The 20,568-nt window shown below is 40.7% G+C and overlaps 1 protein-coding gene across 2 annotated transcripts in view; it reads left to right on the top strand.

The window, feature by feature from the left end:
• LOC126335375 (kinesin-like protein Klp98A) overlaps nucleotides 1-20,568 on the top strand; it is a 386,747-nt gene that overhangs the window by 50,123 nt on the left and 316,056 nt on the right. The gene's annotated exons all lie outside the window — the stretch shown is intronic.

Genomic DNA, 20,568 nt, shown 5'->3' with positions numbered 1-20,568 from the left:
GCTGTTAATACAATATCGGTACTTTTAAAAAAAATAAATGTCGATTTATTTCGGCGACGTTATTTTCACGGACATACCGATATATAGATATCAAAATGTCAATATCGGGTGCCGATGCCGAAATTTTTTATTGTATTATATTCTTTTGAAATTGCAGCAGAAACTATTTTACTTTCACTGTGTGTAGGAGCCTTACTACTTTTTGAGCTTTCATCACGTCCAGTCTTTCTCTTTGACTGTGTGAAGCAAGTATAGGTGGCAAAAAAATAGTAGTTCGGTTGCACTGAGTGGCGGGCACCGCCACACTGGCATCTGGAAGTGCGGGAAGTTTTAAATCAAAGGATTACTGAACGTTGGATCGGTCGCACTGGACTAAATGATTCAGCCTTACATTACTGACCTTCAAGGTCGCCGGACCTTGACTGTATGTGATTATTTCTATTGGGGGTTTATAAAAGACTCTGTTTATGTGCCTCAGTTAACAACAATGTGTGAACTGATACATCGCGCAACAGCAGCTGTGGAAGCGGTAACTCAAGACATGCTCGCTGCAGTGTGGGAACAATTTGAATACCGCATTGACATATGCCGTGCACCTGAAGGGGGACATATTGAACTCCTATGAAGAGATACGAAATAAATATTTTTGAGTTTCTCGTTCATCAAAAAACAGAATTTATTGTACGTGTTTATTAGTTTCAGAAGTGTAGACGTGTCAAATGGGATGATTCATTTTGACACACCCTGTATTCCGAGGTACCATAGTTGGATAGACCATATTTTGTGTTACTTGCACTGCTTTGAATTCAGCTGATTTCAGAGAGGCCTGGCAATATTCTATATCTCTATAGCATATGACGTACTTACGTCAGTTCCCGTCACTGGGAGTGTGTCCTCTACATGCATACGGAGTTCAGCAGTCTAGCGGTGCTTGTCTGATCACTGTAGATAAGTCATTCTTTAACCCTTCGAGTCCTACCTAACAATATGAAAAAAGTCCCAAAATTAATCTTTATTGTCGTTGTAGGCTACGAATACAAGAAGAAATTGGCGCTTCAGCCTGGAACTGCATGACCGCTACGGTCGCAGGTTCGAATCCTGCCTCGGGCATGGATGCGTGTGATGTTCTTAGGTTAGTTAGGTTTAAGGAGTTCTAAGTTCTAGGAGACTGATGACGTCAGCTGTTAAGTTCCATAGTGCTCAGAGCCATTTGAACCATTTTTTAAAAAATGGGCAGAAAGTAAACACTATATTATTTAAAGGAGGTGGTTTCATTTAGAAAACACTAGGACCTACATTTTTTACTCACCTATCAACTCATGTATTAATTAGAAAACAACTTAGCTTTTCTTCCTAGACTCAATCCTACATCTCGAAACTTCCATGAATTCATAATGAGTGACACAAGCTATAGTTGTAAATAACAAGCAAAAATTGGTCTAAAATGTAATACATTTTGTATCAAAACTACATACTGCCCCACTGGTTTCAATTAAAAACCACTCATAAAAGCATTGGCAGCAGCATCGGTGATTTCTGGCAGAAACCACTGGTACTCAAAAGTTTAATGCTGTCATTTCTTTTACTATCTTTAATATTCTACTTTCACCTCTCAGGAATCATCCAAGCAGTACGTAATATTAATCACATTTGTCTTTGTATGTGCAAAATTGGAAGCAAATTGACGACCTGTGCCGCCTGAAAATAGAATTTCCCACAAAAATTTTCCATTTTGCTCTCTCTGAACAGCCCCCTTTATTAACAATAAGCTTTCTTTAAATTTTTAGTCTGCCGAAATAACCCAGTTTTTACAACGCACTTCTTGGGATTAATCTGTAACATTATTCAACCACAGCGATGAAGTTTTTCCATCAGTATTATTGTTATTATATTGCCTCCGCACTTTTTTTGTTTATATACCTTAAAGTTATTTTTGATGAATGTGCACTGTCGTATTGCGCCTGACATTGAACGTAAAGTAGATCTGTCATCAATAAAAAGTTGATCTGAACAGGACAGTGAGTTCCATTAGAGGTTGTATGTCGTTGCCTCCCTCCGACCTTCAACCTACTGTGCACAAATATGCATGGTACGCGATTTTTTTAATGAATCGACGACGGGCATCCACATCTGTTACTACAGGTAACTGCTATATTTGTTTACTGTACATCCAGTGAAATTGTACGACGTTCATGTTTCAACTCTTCTCTTTTTTTATGGTGTGTTGTTGTGTATTTTAAACGTAGCCTGGTGGAGTAATGTCCTCCTTCAAAAATAAAATTTTGATTTACCTCCCCGGTTATTTACAAGAAGTGATTATTAAATATTTTGCACAACTCTCGCGAATCACAAACATTTCATTCTCACCCAAAAGAGGGGTAATATGTAGTAATGCACACGTATTCTGTCGTGATACCTCCTTCACAGTTGTCCATTTAATATTAATTTTTTTCTGAGAGCTTACTACTCTCTCAGACAATGCATGCCCTCTGTGTGATGATATAGCTGCTGTTCCCTTCTACATATTCCAGTGCTGTTAGTTATCGGAATCGGTTGCTTATTAGTACTGCATTTTGTTTGATCGGAAAGTAATGTTAAAGAAAGGATATATACGTCGTTCAAGTAGTCTGGATTGTAGACTACTTGCGGAATTAACTCTTCAAGATGAGCTCTATACCTCTGGACTACAAGTGGACCTATATCTGTAAGTCGTTGTTTCCTGCTTTGGGATATAATTATGTGTTGATGCGTATCTCTGTTATTATGTGTGAATCATAGTCCGACAGGCTATTACTAAATTTTCTAGAAATAAGTTACAGCTGAATGTTTCTTGACGCAGAGACAGACTTCATCGTCTGTGTTTATCCAGCAAGGCGGGTAAAGGTAACGGCGAAAAGTACTTGATTTGCGCCATTGTTGTGGATTGAATTTCAAACGTCTCCTCGCAGTGGCTCGTAGAATGAACGCTGTTCGAATTGATACGTCCATGTGACGGAAACGTGTGTGTGCTGCATCCCAAGTAGTTCAAAAATGAATTATCGTGCACTTATTATTTTGCTACTCCCTGACACGGCAACAGTTGGTGAAGACAACACGTCATATTATGGTTGATGTGAACTGAAATGAAATACCTCGCAATTTAGTATTTAAGAATACTCATTTTTTACCCATTATTGAAGTTTTTTTTTAAAGTAGTCTTGTACGCCACAGTCTTCGCAGGTGTATCACGCAAGCGTTCTTCTTTGGATTTCAGCGTGGTGACAGGCTTTTTCCTTCGAATTCCACAAATTTAAAAACTAATGGTATCATTGAGAAGCAACGTAAAACACAAATTCGTCTCAGCAGTCGAAGCAAAGTTTCATGCTGATGAATACACGAAATGTTTGGCGGTTCTAACGAAGCGTGAGAGGCGCGGCGGCGGCGGCGGCGGCGGTGGCGACAGGGGGGGGGGGGGGGGTTACAATCAGAGAGTGAGAAACAAACAGTGGTTGTGTTAATTTTTGTAATGGATGTGCAGCAGCTTGTGAGTCGCTGTCGCTGTGGAGGGAAAGGTCGCGTTTGTTTCTGTTGTCAGTCCCCTCCCCCACTGAGAGACGCATGTGCAGCCCTCCTCGGGGCGCATGCGCATTCGATCATTTCACTCGTAACACGTGATTACGTAACGCTCTTAGTGGGCAGCCCGTGCGGTGTGCATCCATGCCGAACTGTGAGAAGGCGGTTGGAAAGAAATCCTTGCGTAATCTAGAGGTGCACGTTGCGAGCCAGTGACCGTGAAGGTTACGGTTACCATCCGATGTGTGTCCCACGCTTAGCTTCTTCGTTTGTGAGTGCGTCTTTTCGTCACTTTTAGGTTATCTTTCTTAAAAATTAGACTATTTTGAGAGACAAGGATTATGATAAATTGCTTTGCTCATACATAATGATTCACGCTGCCGCGAGCATAAGTTCGGAACTGCAAAGAAACCACGGCAATTGAAGAGTGGAAATGTCTTGAACATTGTCAGTGCCAAATTTAAGATTGCTCAGAAGAACAAAAAAAAGGGTATCTCTTTTCGTACGTATTTGTATCCAAAACTCTGAGAAGGTATTCTGATATCACGGAATAATGCTGTTCATCTCATCAGTGCAAAAACTAATGATCAAATTACAAAATAAACAATTTATTAACAACGTTCCAAGTGCCGTGTCGGAAAACTGACTTTTGTGTCAATAAGAAAGTTTTTGTTTCGAGTACCGTTAATATTGAGGCGCTTCATTTTATTTGTGGTAGTACTGGTACAGAATACAGCAGTAATGTTTTAATTAGTCGAACTGTATTCAACGAAAACCATTTCTGATATCTTTTATTTTGCAACTAATATTATCATCTTTCAGATGAAGTAGGACATGGTACGCATCAGCCATGGTGTTTCGTTTATTGAATACATTGACATTTTTCCGTTTTTCTGTTTCAGAGTAACACTTTTATATTACTGTTGGGCTGTATGAGTTTGAGACTCTTTGATCACACTGTATTTAGAGATCTACGACTGACTTGACAACAGTCTTTCAGCAGCATCTTTAAAAATTATAAAAGTCAGTCGTATGCATTGAAATTAAGTTGAGTGGGTTATTAGCTTTAGGTCATTAGGCAGCCTAACAATCTTGCGAAACAAAGGCCTTGCTTAATTATGTTCCCCATGATTTGGCACTTGGAATAAGTCTAGGGATATGCAATAGAGTACCGAGAACACAGTAGCACTGAAACCGCTTTTTGTGCCAAAATGGAACTTTTGACATTTACACTTTTTTGATTTCTAAGAATGTGTACAGGTGTACTAACAAGTCACAATGCAATATGTGTGAATAATAACAAATAATAATAATAATCCATCAACAATCGACCCATGACCGTCAGCATTCAGAGTGTCAAATATATACGATCACAATGCGCATGCGCTCACCAATATCGAAAACAAGAAAAATCCCGAAAAAATTTGGAACAAGCTCGAAAGAACTATGAGCAAAATTCAACAACACGACGTGAAAATCCTAATGGGAGACTACAACGCTCAACTCGGGAAAGAAAAAACTTATCGAAAAATAATCGGCAAAAATTGTGAACACCAAAACATTAACACTAATGGCACACGTCTGATTGACATATGCCAACAATTCAACCTCAAAGTTATGCCCACCCACTTCAGAAAACTCCTACAAAAACAGAAAACATGGCGATCACCTATCCAACATCTTGGTGAATATCGGATCGATCATGTTGCCATCTCCTACGCCCACTACAGAATCATCCACGACAATCAAGACCGAAGAGGTGCGAACATCGACTCGGATCACTACCTCATCCAAGTTAAAGTAAAATTCTGTCCGAAGAGAGTACAACATAAAAAACCGCATACACAGAAGTTCAGCACATACAGAATTCAAGAAACAAAGAGCACAGAAGAATGGGAAAAACAACCGACAAACAACTGGACTCACTTCTGTAGCAAAATAATCAGAAAATCCGAAGGGTTAATCCCACTTACGAAAAAGACAAAACACCCATGGTGAGATTCCAACTGCGACCAAGTCATCATCAGTCGCCGAATCGCCTTTCAAAAATAAAACAGCAACAAATCGTCGGAAACCCCACAACACTTCCTCGATGTCCGCAAAGATACAAATAGAAGCATCAGGAAAACCAAAAGCAACATCATCACCTAACAGAACTAAAGGTTACTCACCATAAAATTTGACCGTCAAGAAAAAAGATGGGAAATTAGCGCTCACCAACCAAGAAAACTGCAAAGAACTGGCACACTACTTTCCAACCTTCTTAATCGCCCCGGGCTCCCGGGTTCGATTCCCGGCGGGGTCACGGATTTTCTCTGCCTCGTGATGACTGGGTGTTGTGTGATGTCCTTAGGTTAGTTAGGTTTAAGTAGTTCTAAGTTCTAGGGGATTGATGACCATAGATGTAAGTCCCATAGTGCTCAGAGCCATTTGAACCATTTTCTTAATCGCCGTAAACCATCCGAACGAATCCCACACACATCCCCAAGTCACACGAAATCCGACGCCGATCCACCGACACAAAAAGAAATCCGACACATTACACATTTGAAGAACGGAAAGACATCATGAGAAGATAGGATCACGGCAGAATTACTGAAAAATCTCGGAACACGATCATTACAGGAAATCACACGGATCATTCAGGCCATATGGCGAAGAACTCCCAGACGACTGGAAATGCGCACTCATCCACCCACTTCACAAAAAAAGTGGTTAAAATGGCTCTGAGCACTATGGGACTTAACATGTATGGTCATTAGTCCCCCTAGAACTTAGAACTACTTAAACCTAACTAACCTAAGGACATCACACACATCCATGCCCGAGGCAGGATTCGAACCTGCGACCGAATTTAATAACAAAATATGGCACAATTAACGGTACAGAAAGATTAGCACAAAAAACGCGGGAACTCAATATGCGGAAAGCATATTGGAAAGTTGCGAGCATGTACAATAAATAATACGTAAACATCAACACAAAAGTTCGACACTACACGACTGTTATCAAACCTCAAACTACGCCGGCGAGACTCTAAACCGTAATTACAAAGGAGACCTGGAAAATGCAAAAAAAAAAGGCTGAAAGAAACATCATCCTAAAGGTCCTTGGCCCAAAACTCTCAGCTGAGGGATACCCCTACAATCACACACAGTCGCGGAATAATATTCCAACATCGAAACCGATTTCCGCAAACGACGGTTGAAATTCTACCGACACATCTTGAGACTAGATGACAACCGACTAACAAAGAAAATTTTGACGTACTTACAGAAACTGAAAACAACAGTCTAGATAAAACAGGTCTAAATTGATCTAAAAAATGCCAAAATTCTCACCGACAGACACTGAAGATCGAAACGTCTTCAGACAATGTCTACAGCTGGAAATTTTCATCACAAGACAATCCCTCGGTACTTAGAAGAATGTGGTCAGCCGGCCGGGGTGGCCGAGCGGTTCCAGGCGCTACAGTTTTTGGAACCGCGCGACCTTTACTGTCGCAGGTTCGAATCCTGCCTCGGGCATGGATGTTTGTGATGTCCTTAGGTTAGTTAGGTTTAAGTAGTTCTAAGTTCTAGGGGACTGATGACCTCAGATGTTAAGTCCCATAGTGCTCAGAGCCATTTGAACTATTTTTTTGAATATGGTCAGATGAACGTCGAGCTAAACACAGTGAGATGAAACAATTCTGAAAGAACAAGGAAAATAACAGCCACACGTCACAATCTGCTTTGTGAGATCTTCTATGGGCCCAAAAATATGTAAATAAATAAAAATAAGAATAAGAATCTACGTTATTGAGACGGTTATTAAGGATACAGAAGCAAAAAGTAAAATCATCTCTATGACAGTGAAGGTGGTACGGATGTCAGGAGTGGTGTTTATGGCTGTCGCCGCTTCTCGGTTCCCATTATCAACCACATTTTGTCTAATCAGTCTCTTTCCTGCAGGCCTCTATCCTCTATAGCGCTGTTAACACCTTCCGGCATCGTTTTGTGCTGCTTCTTTGAGGTGTCGATCTGTATATTCCATGTGGCCACCTGGTGTCATTCATTCTTTCTGTGTGGCTGATTTCTTTCCAGTGTATAAGTTATCATCTTCGTCTATATACATAGTTCGTGAGCCACTTTACGCTGTGTGGCGGAGGGTACTATGTATACCACTGTCACTTCCCCCTATTTGTGATCCAGTCGCGAATGGTTCGCGGGAAAAACGGTTGCTGGTAAGCCTCCGTGTGAGCTCGAGTCTCTGTAATTTTACTTTCATGATCTTTCCACAAGATAAACGTTGAACGTTGGAAATACTGGTTGACTCCTCACAGAATGTACAATTTTCCAGCGTTGCCACTTCTCTGTGTAAAACAGACTCTTCCGCTAAGAGCCTCATGGAACATTCGACGTTATAGACTAGGTCATATATATGTATTGTGAAAAGTAATGGACCTGTAACATACCCTTAGGGTACGCCGGAAATTACTTTTACACTACTGGCCATTAAAATTGCTACACTACGAAGATGACGCGCTACAGACACGAAATTTAACCGACAGGAAGAAGATGCTGTGATATGCAAATCATCAGCCTTACAGAGCCTTCACACAAGGTTGGCGCCGGTGGCGACACCTACAACGTGCTGACATGAGGAAAGTTTCCAACCGATTTCCCATACACAAACAGCAGTTGACCGGCGTTGTCTGGTGGAACGTTGTTATGATGCCTCGTGTAAGGAGGAGAAATGCGTACCATCACGTTTACGAGTTTGATTAAGGTCGGATTGTAGCCTATCGAGATTGCGGTTTATCGTATCGCGACATTGCTGCTCGCGTTGATCGAGATCCAATGACTGTTAGCAGAATATGGAATCGGTGTGTTCAGGAGGGTAATACGGAACCCCGTGCTGAATCCCAACAGCCTCGTATTACTAGCAGTCGAGATGACAGGCATCTTATCCGCATGGCTGTGTCGGATCGTGCAGCCACGTCTCGACCCCTGAGTCAACAGATGGGACGTTTGCAAGACAACAACCATCTGCACCAACAGTTCGACGACGTTTCCAGCAGCATGGACTATAAGCTCGAAGACCATGGCTACGGTTATCCTTGACGCTGCATCACAGACAGGAGCGTCTCGGTGGTGTACTCAACGACGAACCTGGGTGCACGAATGGCAAAACCTCGTTTTTTCGGACGAATTCAGGTTCTGTTTACAGCTCATGATGGTGGCATCCGTGTTTGGCGACATCGCGGTGAACACAGTTTGGAAGCGTTTATTCGTCATCGCCATACTGGCGTATCACCCGGTGTGATGGTATGGGGTGCCGTTGGTTACACATCTCGGTCACCTCTTGTTCGCATTGACGGCACTTTGAACAGTGGACATTACATTTCAGATGTGTTAGGCCTCGTGGCTCTACCCTTAATTCGATCCCTGCGAAACCCTACATTTCAGCAGGATAATGCACGACCGCATGTTGCAGGTCCTGTACGGGTCTTTCTGGATACAGAAAATGTTCGACTGTTGTCCTGGCTAGCACATTCTCCAGATCTCTCACCAATTGAAAACGTATGGTCAATGGTGGCCGAGCAACTGGCTCTTCACAATATGCCAGTCACTACTCTTGATGAACTGTGGTATCGTGTTGAAGCTGCATGGGCAGCAGTACCTGTAGACGCCATCCAAGCTCTGTGTGACTCAATGCCCAGGCGTATCAAGGCCGTTATTACCAGAGGTGGTTGTTCTGGGTACTGATTTCTCAGGATCTAGGCACCCAAATTGCGTGAAAATGTAATCACATGCCAGTTCTAGTATAATATATTTGTCCAATGAATACCCGTTTGTCATCTGCATTTCTTATTGGTGTAGCAAATTTAATGGCCAGTGGTGTACTTCTGAGGAATCCTCCACGTTGGGAATGTCGCTATTTCTCCGCACTGTAGTTCCTTCTCTAAATCCTCGCACAAACGACAAAATGGCTGACATCGAAATAAGTGTCCAAGGAATAGAAAAGCAACTGGAATCACTCGACAGAGGAAAGTCCACTGGACCTGACGGGATACCAATTCGATTCTACACACAGTACGCGAAAGAACTTGGCCCCCTTCTAACAGCCGTGTGCCGCAAGTCTCTAGAGGAACGGAAGGTTCCAAATGATTGGAAAAGAGCACAGGTAGTCCCAGTCTTCAAGAAGGGTCGTCGAGCAGATGCTCAAAACTATAGACCTATATCTCTGACGTCGATCTGTTGTAGAATTTTAGAACATGTTTTTTGCTCGAGTATCATGTCGTTTTTTGGAAACCCAGAATCTACTCTGTAGGAATCAACATGGATTCCGGAAACAGCGATCGTGTGAGACCCAACTCGCTTTTAAAATATTAGATACAGGCTCCCAGGTAGATGCTATTTTCCTTGACTTCCGGAAGGCGTTCGATACAGTTCCGCACTGTCGCCTGATAAAAAAAGTAAGAGCCTATGGAATATCAGACCAGCTGTGTGGCAGGATTGAAGAGTTTTTAGCAAACAGAACACAGCATGTTGTTCTCAATGGAGAGACGTCTACAGACATTAAAGTAACCTCTGGCGTGCCACAGGGGAGTGTTATGGGACCATTGCTTTTCACAATATATATAAATGACGTAATAGATAGTGTCGGAAGTTCCATGTGGCTTTTCGCGGATGATGCTGTAGTATACAGAGAAGTTGCAGCATTAGAAAATTGTAGCGAAATGCAGGAAGATCTGCAGCGGATAGGCACTTGGTGCAGAGAGTGGCAACTGACCCTTAACATAGACAAATGTAATGTATTGCGAATACATAGAAAGAAGGATCCTTTATTGTATGCTTATACGATAGCGGAACAAACACTGGTAGCTGGTTACTTCTGTAAAATATCTGGGAGTATGCGTGCGGAACGATTTGAAGTGAAATGATCACATAAAATTAATTGTTGGTAAGGCGGGTACCAGGTTGAGATTCATTTGGAAAGTCCTTAGGAAATGTAGTCCATCAACAAAGGAGGTGGCTTACAAGACACTCGTTCGACCTATACTTGAGTATTGGTCATCAGTGTGGAATCCGTACCAGATCGGGTTGACGGAGGAGATAGAGAAGATCCAAAGCAGAGCGGCACGTTTCGTTACAGGGTTATTTGGTAAGCGTGATAGAGATGTTTAGCCAACTCAAGTGGCAGACTCTGCAAGAGAGGCGTTCTGCATCGCGGTGTAGCTTGCTGTCCAGGTTTCGAGAGGGTGCGTTTCTGGATAAGGTATCGAATATATTGCTTCCCCCTACTTATACCTCCAGAGGAGATCACGAATGTAAAATTAGAGAGATTCAAGCGCGCACGGAGGCTTCTTCCCGCGAACCATACGCGACTGGAACAAGAAAGGGAGGTAATGACAGTGGCACGTAAAGTGCCCTCCGCCACACACCGTTGGGTGGATTGCGGAGTATAAATGTAGATTAATAATAATAATAATAATAATAATAATAATAATAATCCCCATGGAGGCCCGGGAAAAGAATAGGCCTCCGGTATGTTCTGCCAGTCGTAAAAGGAGACGAAAAGAACAAACCACTAATAGGGCTAACCCCCTTTTAGTGTGATTAGTTGGTTCAGGACACAACTAAAGAAGCCTCGGACAAGCGCCGTCATGGTCGGGGACGACGCTTGAACCCTATGCCCGCCCACAATGGTAACGACACTGCTAGCCAACTGGAAAATGGTTTAAATCTAAATATAGGTGTTTTGCAGGGTATGCTTCCTGCAACCACCCTAGAAGGAAAACAAAGACAGAGGATGAGATGGTAAGATGAAGTTAATCGACACCTCATGTTCTGTTATTACCAAGCAACAAACCTTAGAACCAACACAACTGGATACAGATCACAAGTATACACAACATTTATTACCAGATACCCAGAATTGAAATTTTTAACAGAACAACGACTAGGTGATCAGATCCGTGTAATAATAAAAAATAATAGGATACCCCAGTCAGAATTAGAAAACATCAAACAACAAGTACAACAAATACTAGAACAAAATAATGTGCAATCAGAAGAAGAAGAAGAAAATACAGTAATGGACTCAAACATCCCAGAGCAAACAAACAAAGAACAACACACATCAATTAAACAATTAGTGGAAAACGAAATCTTAAGACTGCCACCAGAACAAGTACAAATAGAACACGAAGTGACACACATGTTAGATATAGAAGAAAAATTTCAGCTGACATATATAGAATACAAAGACACAAATACAGACATTAGACCATTCTTGCATAGACCGCCAAATAACCCACAAGTCGAAACAACAATAAAAACTATCAACACATTCATACCCAACAAAATAAATGAAAACACAACTATGGAAGAGTTACAACTACTGGTTTATATAGGAGCACTCACTACACTAAATATACACACTAGGCAGAGATCAGCACCAACCAACACACAGAAGAAACCCACAAAACCAGCATGGCAACACAGGCTACAGATCAGAATAGAAAAACTGAGAAAAGACATTGGACAGCTAACACAATTCATAAGACATCAAATGTCAGAAAAAAACGAAAAAGGTTAGGTAAAATCTCACAACAAGAAGCGATAGAGCAATTAGATGAAAAGAAGCAGAAATTACAAGCATTGGCCAAACGACTTAGAAGATACAAAAAAAGTGAAAATAGAAGTAAACAAAACCAAACATTCAACACAAACCAAAATAAATTTTACCAGACAATAGATAACACACACATTAAAATAGACAATCCACCAAACAAAGCAGACATGGAACACTTCTAGAGCAACATATGGTCAATCCCGGTACAACATAAGAGACATGCACTGTGGATAGAAGCAGAAACAGACACATACAAGATGATACCACAAATACCTGAAGTGATAATTTTGCAACATGATGTCACCAAAGCAATTAATTCTACTCACAATTGGAAAGCCCCTGGGAAAGATAAAATAGAAAATTTCTGGCTAAAGAAGTTCACCTCAGCACATTCACATTTAACTAAATTATTTAACAGTTACATTGCAGACCCATACACATTCCCTGATACACATGGAATAACTTATATGAAACCTAAAGATCAAGCAGACACAGCAAACCCAGCTAAATACCGCCCCATAACATGCCTACCAACAATATACAAAATATTCACTTCAGTTATTACACAGAAATTAAAGACACATACAACACAGAACAAAATTATAAATGAAGAACAAAAAGGCTGTTGCAAAGGAGCAGGAGGATGTAAAGAGCAACTGATAATAGATGCAGAGGTGACATATTAAGCTAAAACTAAACAAAGGTCGCTACACTACGCATACATTGATTACCGAAAAGCTTTTGCTAGTGTACCCCACTCATGGTTACTACAAATATTGGAAATATACAAAGTAGATCCTAAATTGATACAGTTCCTAAACATAGCAATGAAAAATTGGAAAACCACACATAATATCCAAACAAATTCAAATAATATCACATCACATCCAATACAAATTAAGCGTGGAATATACCAAGGAGACTCATAAGTCCTTTCTGGTTCTGCCTTGCTCTGAACCCACTATCCAACATGCTAAATAATACAAATTATAGACACAATATTACTGGAACATACCCACACAACATCACACATTTGCTATACATGGATGATCTAAAACTACTGGCAGCAACAAATCAACAACTCAACCAATTACTAAAGATAACAGAAGTATTCAGCAATGATATAAATATGGCTTTTGAAACAGACAAATGTAAGAAAAATAGCATAGTAAAGGGAAAACACACTAAACAAGAAGATTACATATTGGATAACCACAGCGACTGCATAGAAGCGATGGAAAAAACAGATGCCTATAAATATCTAGGATACAGACAAAAAATAGGAATAGATAATACAGATATTAAAGAAGAACTAAAAGAAAAATATAAACAAAGACTAACAAAAATACTGAAAACAGAATTGACAGCAAGAAACAAAACAAAAGCTATAAATACTTATGCTATACCAATATTGACCTACTCATTTGGAGTAGTGAAATGGAGTAACACAGACCTAGAAGCACTCAATACACTTACACGATTACAATGCCACAAATACAGAATACATCACATACATTCAGCAACAGAAAGATTCACATTAAGCAGAAAGGAAGGAGGAAGGGGATTTATCGACATAAAAAACCTACATTATGGACAGGTAGACAATTTAAGAAAATTCTTTCTAGAACGAACAGAAACTAGCAAAATACACAAAGCAATCACTCATATAAATACATCGGCTACATCACTGCAATTTCATAACCACTTCTACAACCCTTTAGATCACATAACATCAACAGGTACGAAGAAAGTAAATTGGAAAAAGAAAACACTACATGGCAAGCACCCGTATCATCTAACACAGCCACACATCGATCAAGACGCATCCAACACATGGCTAAGAAAAGGCAATATATACAGTGAGACGGAAGGATTCATGATTGCAATACAGGATCAAACAATAAACACCAGATATTAAAGCAAGCATATTATTAAAGATTCCAATACCACAACAGATAAAAGCAGACTTTGCAAACAACAAATAGAAACAGTAGTAGATCACATCAAAAGCGGATGTACAATACTAGCAAATACAGAATACCCCAGAAGACATGACAATGTAGCAAAAATAATACATCAACAGCTTGCCTTACAACATAAACTTATAAAACGACACGTTCCCACATACAAGTATGCACCACAAAATGTACTGCAGAATGATGAATACAAATTATACTGGAACAGAACCATTATAACAGATAAAACACCACCACATAACAAACCTGACGTCATATTCACCAATAAAAAGAAGAAATTAACACAACTAATCGAAATGTCCATACCCAATACAACAAATATACAAAAGAAAACAGGAGAAAATATTGAGAAATACATCCAACTGGCTGAGGAAGTCAAGGATATGTGGCATCAGGATAAAGTTGACATTATACCGATTATACTATCAACTACAGGAGTCATACCACACAATATCCACCAGTACATCAATGCAATACAGCTACATCCAAACTTATGTATACAACTACAGAAATCCGTAATTATTGATACATGTTCAATTACCCGAAAGTTCCTAAATGCAGTATAACATATACCGTACAGTTAAAAGGAAGTCACGCTTGATCAAGGTCCGCGTCACTTTCTACTTTTGACCAGACATAACGTCTGAGATAAGAAAGAAATAATAATAATAAAATATATTTGCATATGCGTCGTAATCATCACGTTCTAAAGGTGGTACCTTGCCGTTGCAACTCTTGTTCTCTGTTTTTACGCTTCATGGAATTTTGGCATTTTGTTACTTTCATAGTAATTTCCGCTATTTTGCCGTGACTACCTCCAGTACCTGCCATTTTCCACCAAATTTGTTATGTCTAAATACATGATCAGAAATGATTGTTTTTTTTTTCTCTCTCGCAGATAGTAGTCACCTAGCTTTCTTTTCTAATTTAACGCGTTTTATAAACTTCTTTACTGGATTCCTTATTCGCCCATCTGGCTTTCATTAGTGATCCCTATTGCTTCTAGGTGCCCCTTGTCTGTTGGCAAGCATCCAGGTTTCACAACTATAAAACAGCTCTCTGCATATAACTGGTTTCACTGGTCGTTTCTTCATTTCCATAATATGTAACAAGTTTACTTATTTGTTTGCTTGTGATTATTAGACGCTAGTATGATTAGCGTTGGCTGAAGAGATTTATTGTGTTTATTGAAAGTCTAACTTGTTGGTTTCCTTTTCTTTTCACACGTGGTACTTCATTACCTGGCCCGTTGAGTATCCATGTGCAATGGCACTCGATTCGGAAGCAGCCGTCCGAATTCTTGTGTGGGAAGAAATGACCATCGTTTTTAATTGGTTGGCGAGCGTAGGAGAACTTGCGTACAGTTTCTTATCACCAGAGTCCTAAATAATGCCGTGGGTTAAATTGCTGATTAGGTATTCCTTCGGTTACTGCGCGCGCGCGCGAATGCTTCTTTTGGAATCGATCAGAGTGAGCCTATCCAACGGCTTTGGATATCCTTTGAGCTATGATGCAAACAGCTGTTCACTGTTTCCCCGATGGTCGCCTTCACTACTCCGAATCGAAATGAGAAAACCGTCGCCTGTGATGATGGGTTGATGGGTTAAAGAACAACAGGATCTCTATTGCAGGTATCAATAAAATCGTCATCATTTTTCATCCGTTAACCTTCTGCTCGAAAGCCAATATGGGCGCAAATCTTCCGCTTACTAAAATCTTTGGGAAAGATCCTTATCTCCAGTTCTTCCGATATGTCTTCGAGAGAGTCGATGATTTGATTTTGTCTCGACATTTTTTGCTTTGCTCGGTATTTATCGCTCTTTCTTGTCCGTTGACAAAACTGTAGCACAACATTAAGTTTCTTTTCAGTTCCGAAATGTTGAACCTATTTTAAACACATTTTATTGCTCGCTGAGTCTGTACTGTACAGTTGAACTAACATCGCAATCGTCGGTGACCGCATACTTCGCAGTTCGTTCAGAATTTGGTGATTACGCTTTCTCCGTCGCAGTATGACACAAGTCCTCATATTCCGGTCATCTGAGCGCAGGAGACGAATCTGTCTGCGCTTACTCTGACATTAAGCGGCGCTTCCTGAGTACTCTTCCCAATAATATACGGTCTTCCTCCTCTTCCCTAACTTCCATGTACTTTCAGAGTGCCAAAATTAACAAGTGTTTAGATCGATCTCGGTCCTGCATTTTTGCCTTCGATGCGTCCACCATTCTACTGTCGCGCCTACAATAGCAAAATGTTCCTGGCAGAGTGCTGGGACTCACGTCGCGCCAATGAACTATACAATACTGCTCTCGTCTAGGGGAAACTGTAGCGTCCAACAAAGTAATAGGTGTACAACTTTGCCTCCGCCGTTTGCCGATAGGTGGCCAAAACGGTAAGTAGGGGTCGAAAGAAACAGATCGCAGTCGTCAGACAGTTAGCTTATACTTCGGTCAATATAACGTCATTCAAACATTAGTCGACATGTGTCTGCATCGTAAAGCTGTTCTTGATAGAAAATGCCAGTTTACGAGCCTAATTCTCTCATTTACGGGAGGTGTTACTGTTTTGTTTCAATATGAAGAAAACAGCTGCTGAGTCTCATCGATTGCTCTCAAGTTCGTATGGTAAGGACGCTATTAGTGAAAGAACGTGTCGTGAGTGGTTTCAACGCTTCAAGAACGGTGATTTTAACGTCGTAGAACGGCATAGTGTTGGAAGAGACAATGTTTTCGAAGATGGAGAGTTGGCACGATGAATGGGAGTGACACAGCAAGCCATTTCAAAACGTCTCAAGGCTGTGGGCATTATTCAGAAAGATGGAACTTGGATCCCGTGTGAGCTGAAACCAAGAGACGTTGAACGGCGTTTGTGTGTTTGTGAACAGTTGCTTCAGAGGCAGAAACGGAAGGGATTTCTGCATCGTATTGTGACCGGGGACGAAAAATGTGTTCATTACAACAACCCTAAACGCAAAAAATCGTGGGGATATCCTGGCCATGCTTCCACGGCTCCAAGATCATGTTATGATTTTGTGGGACCAGCTCGGCGTCGTGTACTATGAGGTGCGAAAACCAAGTGAAACAATCACAGGTGCTCTTTGTCGAACGCAATTAATGCGTTTGACCAGAGTATTAAAAGACAAACGGCCACAATACAGCGAGAGGCACGATAAAGTGATTTTACAGCACGACAACGCTCGACCCCACGTTACAAAAAAGGTCAAAACGTACTTGTAAACGTTAACATGGGAAGTACTACCCCACCCGCCTTATTCTCCAAACAATGCTTCCTCCATCACCTGTTTAGACCAATGGCGCATGTCCTGGCTGACCAACACTTCCGATCTCATTAAGATGTCAAATTGGATCGATTCGTGGATTGCTTCAAAAGATGAACAATTTTTTCGACACGGTATTCGTACACTGCCCGGAAGATGGGAGAAAGTAGTGGCCAGCGATGGACAATACTTTGAATGATACATGTGTAACCAATTTGTTTCATTAAAGCCTCAAATGTTGAGGAATAAACGGCGAAATCAAAGTTGTACACCTTGTATAAAACTAGATTTAAACGTTTCCGAAACTTGTTCTCGCTTTGATCGTCATAAAAAGTCAAAGGAAAGACGTTTGTCGCTAACTATATTTCGGATGTTGGTTTGCTAAAAATTCCGCATCATACGTGACATTTTAATTTATTTCTTCGCTGCTAGTGACTCTGTTGGCTACGAAGTTTGCACACGTTATCGACATGTACTAATGAAGCCAACTATAAAATTATATTGTTGTACGACATATAGCTTTGGAGATACGGCGTGATAAATATTGAGTAGTGCGAAAAACCAACTTTTTAAAAAATCTTAAGTATTTAATTAGTTCAGTGGCGCACAATCTTCTTTGAATTTTGAATTTAAAAGATGTCAGAAGTTAGTTCTCGTATCACTCTGTGATGTACAGTTGTCAGGTTATAAAAAGCACTACTTTCATTTTTTTTACATCTGACGTGCACCGTCCCGCGCCAAGGACAGTTTCACACAGCGTCCTGCGGCCCGCAGAGGACAACGAAAGACGCAAGCATATTCCGCACCGCGCAGCGATAAATTTTCTTACCTAGGAAAACGTAGCTGAACTCCGCAACACGTCTCTCGATGCGCAAACCCATATTTTTAAACAATTTTACCACCTAACGGTCTGTCAATTCACTTAAAGATTTCGATGCATTCTGTACTTGATTTTACAGCTTATGCGTCTTTATTTTTCAACCATTTAGGAATATACACATTAACCAACATCATGACTGTGTCTCTTTAATCTTACCAGAAAAATAGAAATGGACGCGCTCTATAAGGTATGTCTTTGGCTCTATGATGACATTTCAGCAAAAATATTTTACCTGCGAGCTATTTCTTTATATTTGAGAATAAGAATGAACTGGAGGAATTCAGATCGGACGAATACGGGGGTGCGGCAGCAGTTCATGAAATTTTACACCATCCCCAGATGCTTGTGCGGCACGTTGTCGTGGTAAAACTGCACTCTCTTCTTCGCAATATGGGGACGTGTTTACTCCAATTCATTGTCGAAACGTTTCAGCATCTCTCTGCAGCATTTTCCAGCGAGCTTGCTTTCTTTTTCCACGAGTCTATTGGTATGTGGCCCTTCACACCCCGCCGGTCGCGGTGGTCTAGCGGTTGTAGGCGCTCATTCCGGAACCGCGCGACTGCTACGGTCGCAGGTTCGAATCCTGCCTCGGGCATGGATGTGTGTGATGTCCTTAGGTTAGTTAGGTTAGTTAGGTTTAAGTAGTTCTAAATTCGAGGGGACTGATGACCACAGATGTTGAGTCCCATAGTGCTCAGAAACATTTGAACCTTCACATCCCAGAAATTCGACGTCATAACTTTTCTGGACGATGGCACCATATTCGATGGAGCAGATTCATAGGAAGGAAGCTATCGCTTTGATTGTTGATAGGTTTTACTGTCAGCAACAGCAGCACTCATCGGGTCGATAAAAAAAATTACGCGTGCGCTCTCTGCTTCATCACGCACTTTCGTTCAACGTTCTTCGAAAATCCTGTTTCGAACGTTACACATGGCGACACACATGTCTTAAGATACTATTAGTTATCGTACTTGTCCTGGTATTATCACAGTCAGTGTCGCAACAAATTTTGCATTTCATTAAAATGGTCAGTAGAACCGAGGCACATTATTTTGAAAACAGTATTTTTCTTCTTTTGCATTCGTTAATATTCATGTTGTTGTTGTCGTCGTCTCCAGTACGAAAACTGGTTCGATGCAGCTCTCCATACTTGTCTATCCTGCGCAAACCTCTTCATCTCCAAATAGCTACTATACCCCACATCCTTGTGAACCTACTTACTGTATTCATCTCTTGGCCTCTCTCTGCAATTTCTACACCCTTCCCCCGCAATTCTAATCCCCAATGCTAAATTGGTGATCCCTTGATGTTTCAAAACGTGTCCTGTCAATCTAGCGCATCTCTTTGTCTAGTTACGCTACAAATTTCGTTTCTCCCCAATTCTCTTCAGTATCTCCTCCTTGGTTACAGGATGAACGCATCTGATTATGACCATTTTTCTGTAGCATCACAGTTCAAAAGCTTCTATCCTCTTCTTACCTAACCTGTTTATTGCGCATGTACCATACAAGACAACACCTTAGACAAATATCTTAAAAATAAAATTTTCTAACAATTAAAGACTCTTCACTAGTTCGGCCATTATCTGTTATTTTTCTGCCCTAGTACCAAAACTTATCTACTGCTTTTAGTGTCTCGTTTCTTAATCTATTTCCCTCAGAATCGCCTGAGTTAATTCGACTACATCCCATTATCCTAGTTTTGTCTTTGTTGATGGTCATCCTATATCCTTCATTCAAGACACTGTCCATTCCGTTCAACTACTCTTCCAAGTCATTTGCTGTCTATGACAGAATTACGGTGTATCGGAAAACCTCGAAGTTTTTATTTCTTCTCCCTGAACCTTAATTCCTATTTCAACTTTTTCTCTGGTTTTCTTTACTGCTTACTCAATGCACAGAGTAAGTTCCATCGGAAATAGGCTCCAATCCTGTCTCATTCCCTCTTCAACCACTGCTTCCTTTCATGTCCCTCGACTCTGGTTACTGCTGTCTGGTTTCTATAGAAGTTTTATATAGCCTCCGCTTCCCTGTAATTTGCCCCTGCTGTCTTAAGAATTACAAAGAGTATTGCTGTCATCATTAAACCTTGCTCCAAATGTACAAAAGCTGCAAACGTAAGTTTGCCTTTCATTGACCTATCTTATAAAACAAGGCGTAAATTCAAAAACTGTGTCGAGCTTGAGCCGATTGCATTTTATAGCAATTTTACGTAAGCGGCAATAAAAATGACTCCTTATAACGTTTCCGGCGCCAACA

Source organism: Schistocerca gregaria, chromosome 1 (assembly GCF_023897955.1).
Source record: "Schistocerca gregaria isolate iqSchGreg1 chromosome 1, iqSchGreg1.2, whole genome shotgun sequence".
NCBI lineage: Eukaryota > Metazoa > Arthropoda > Insecta > Orthoptera > Acrididae > Schistocerca > Schistocerca gregaria.
The sequence above is the reverse complement of the archived record's forward strand: the minus strand, read 5'-3'. Positions and strand labels throughout refer to the sequence as shown.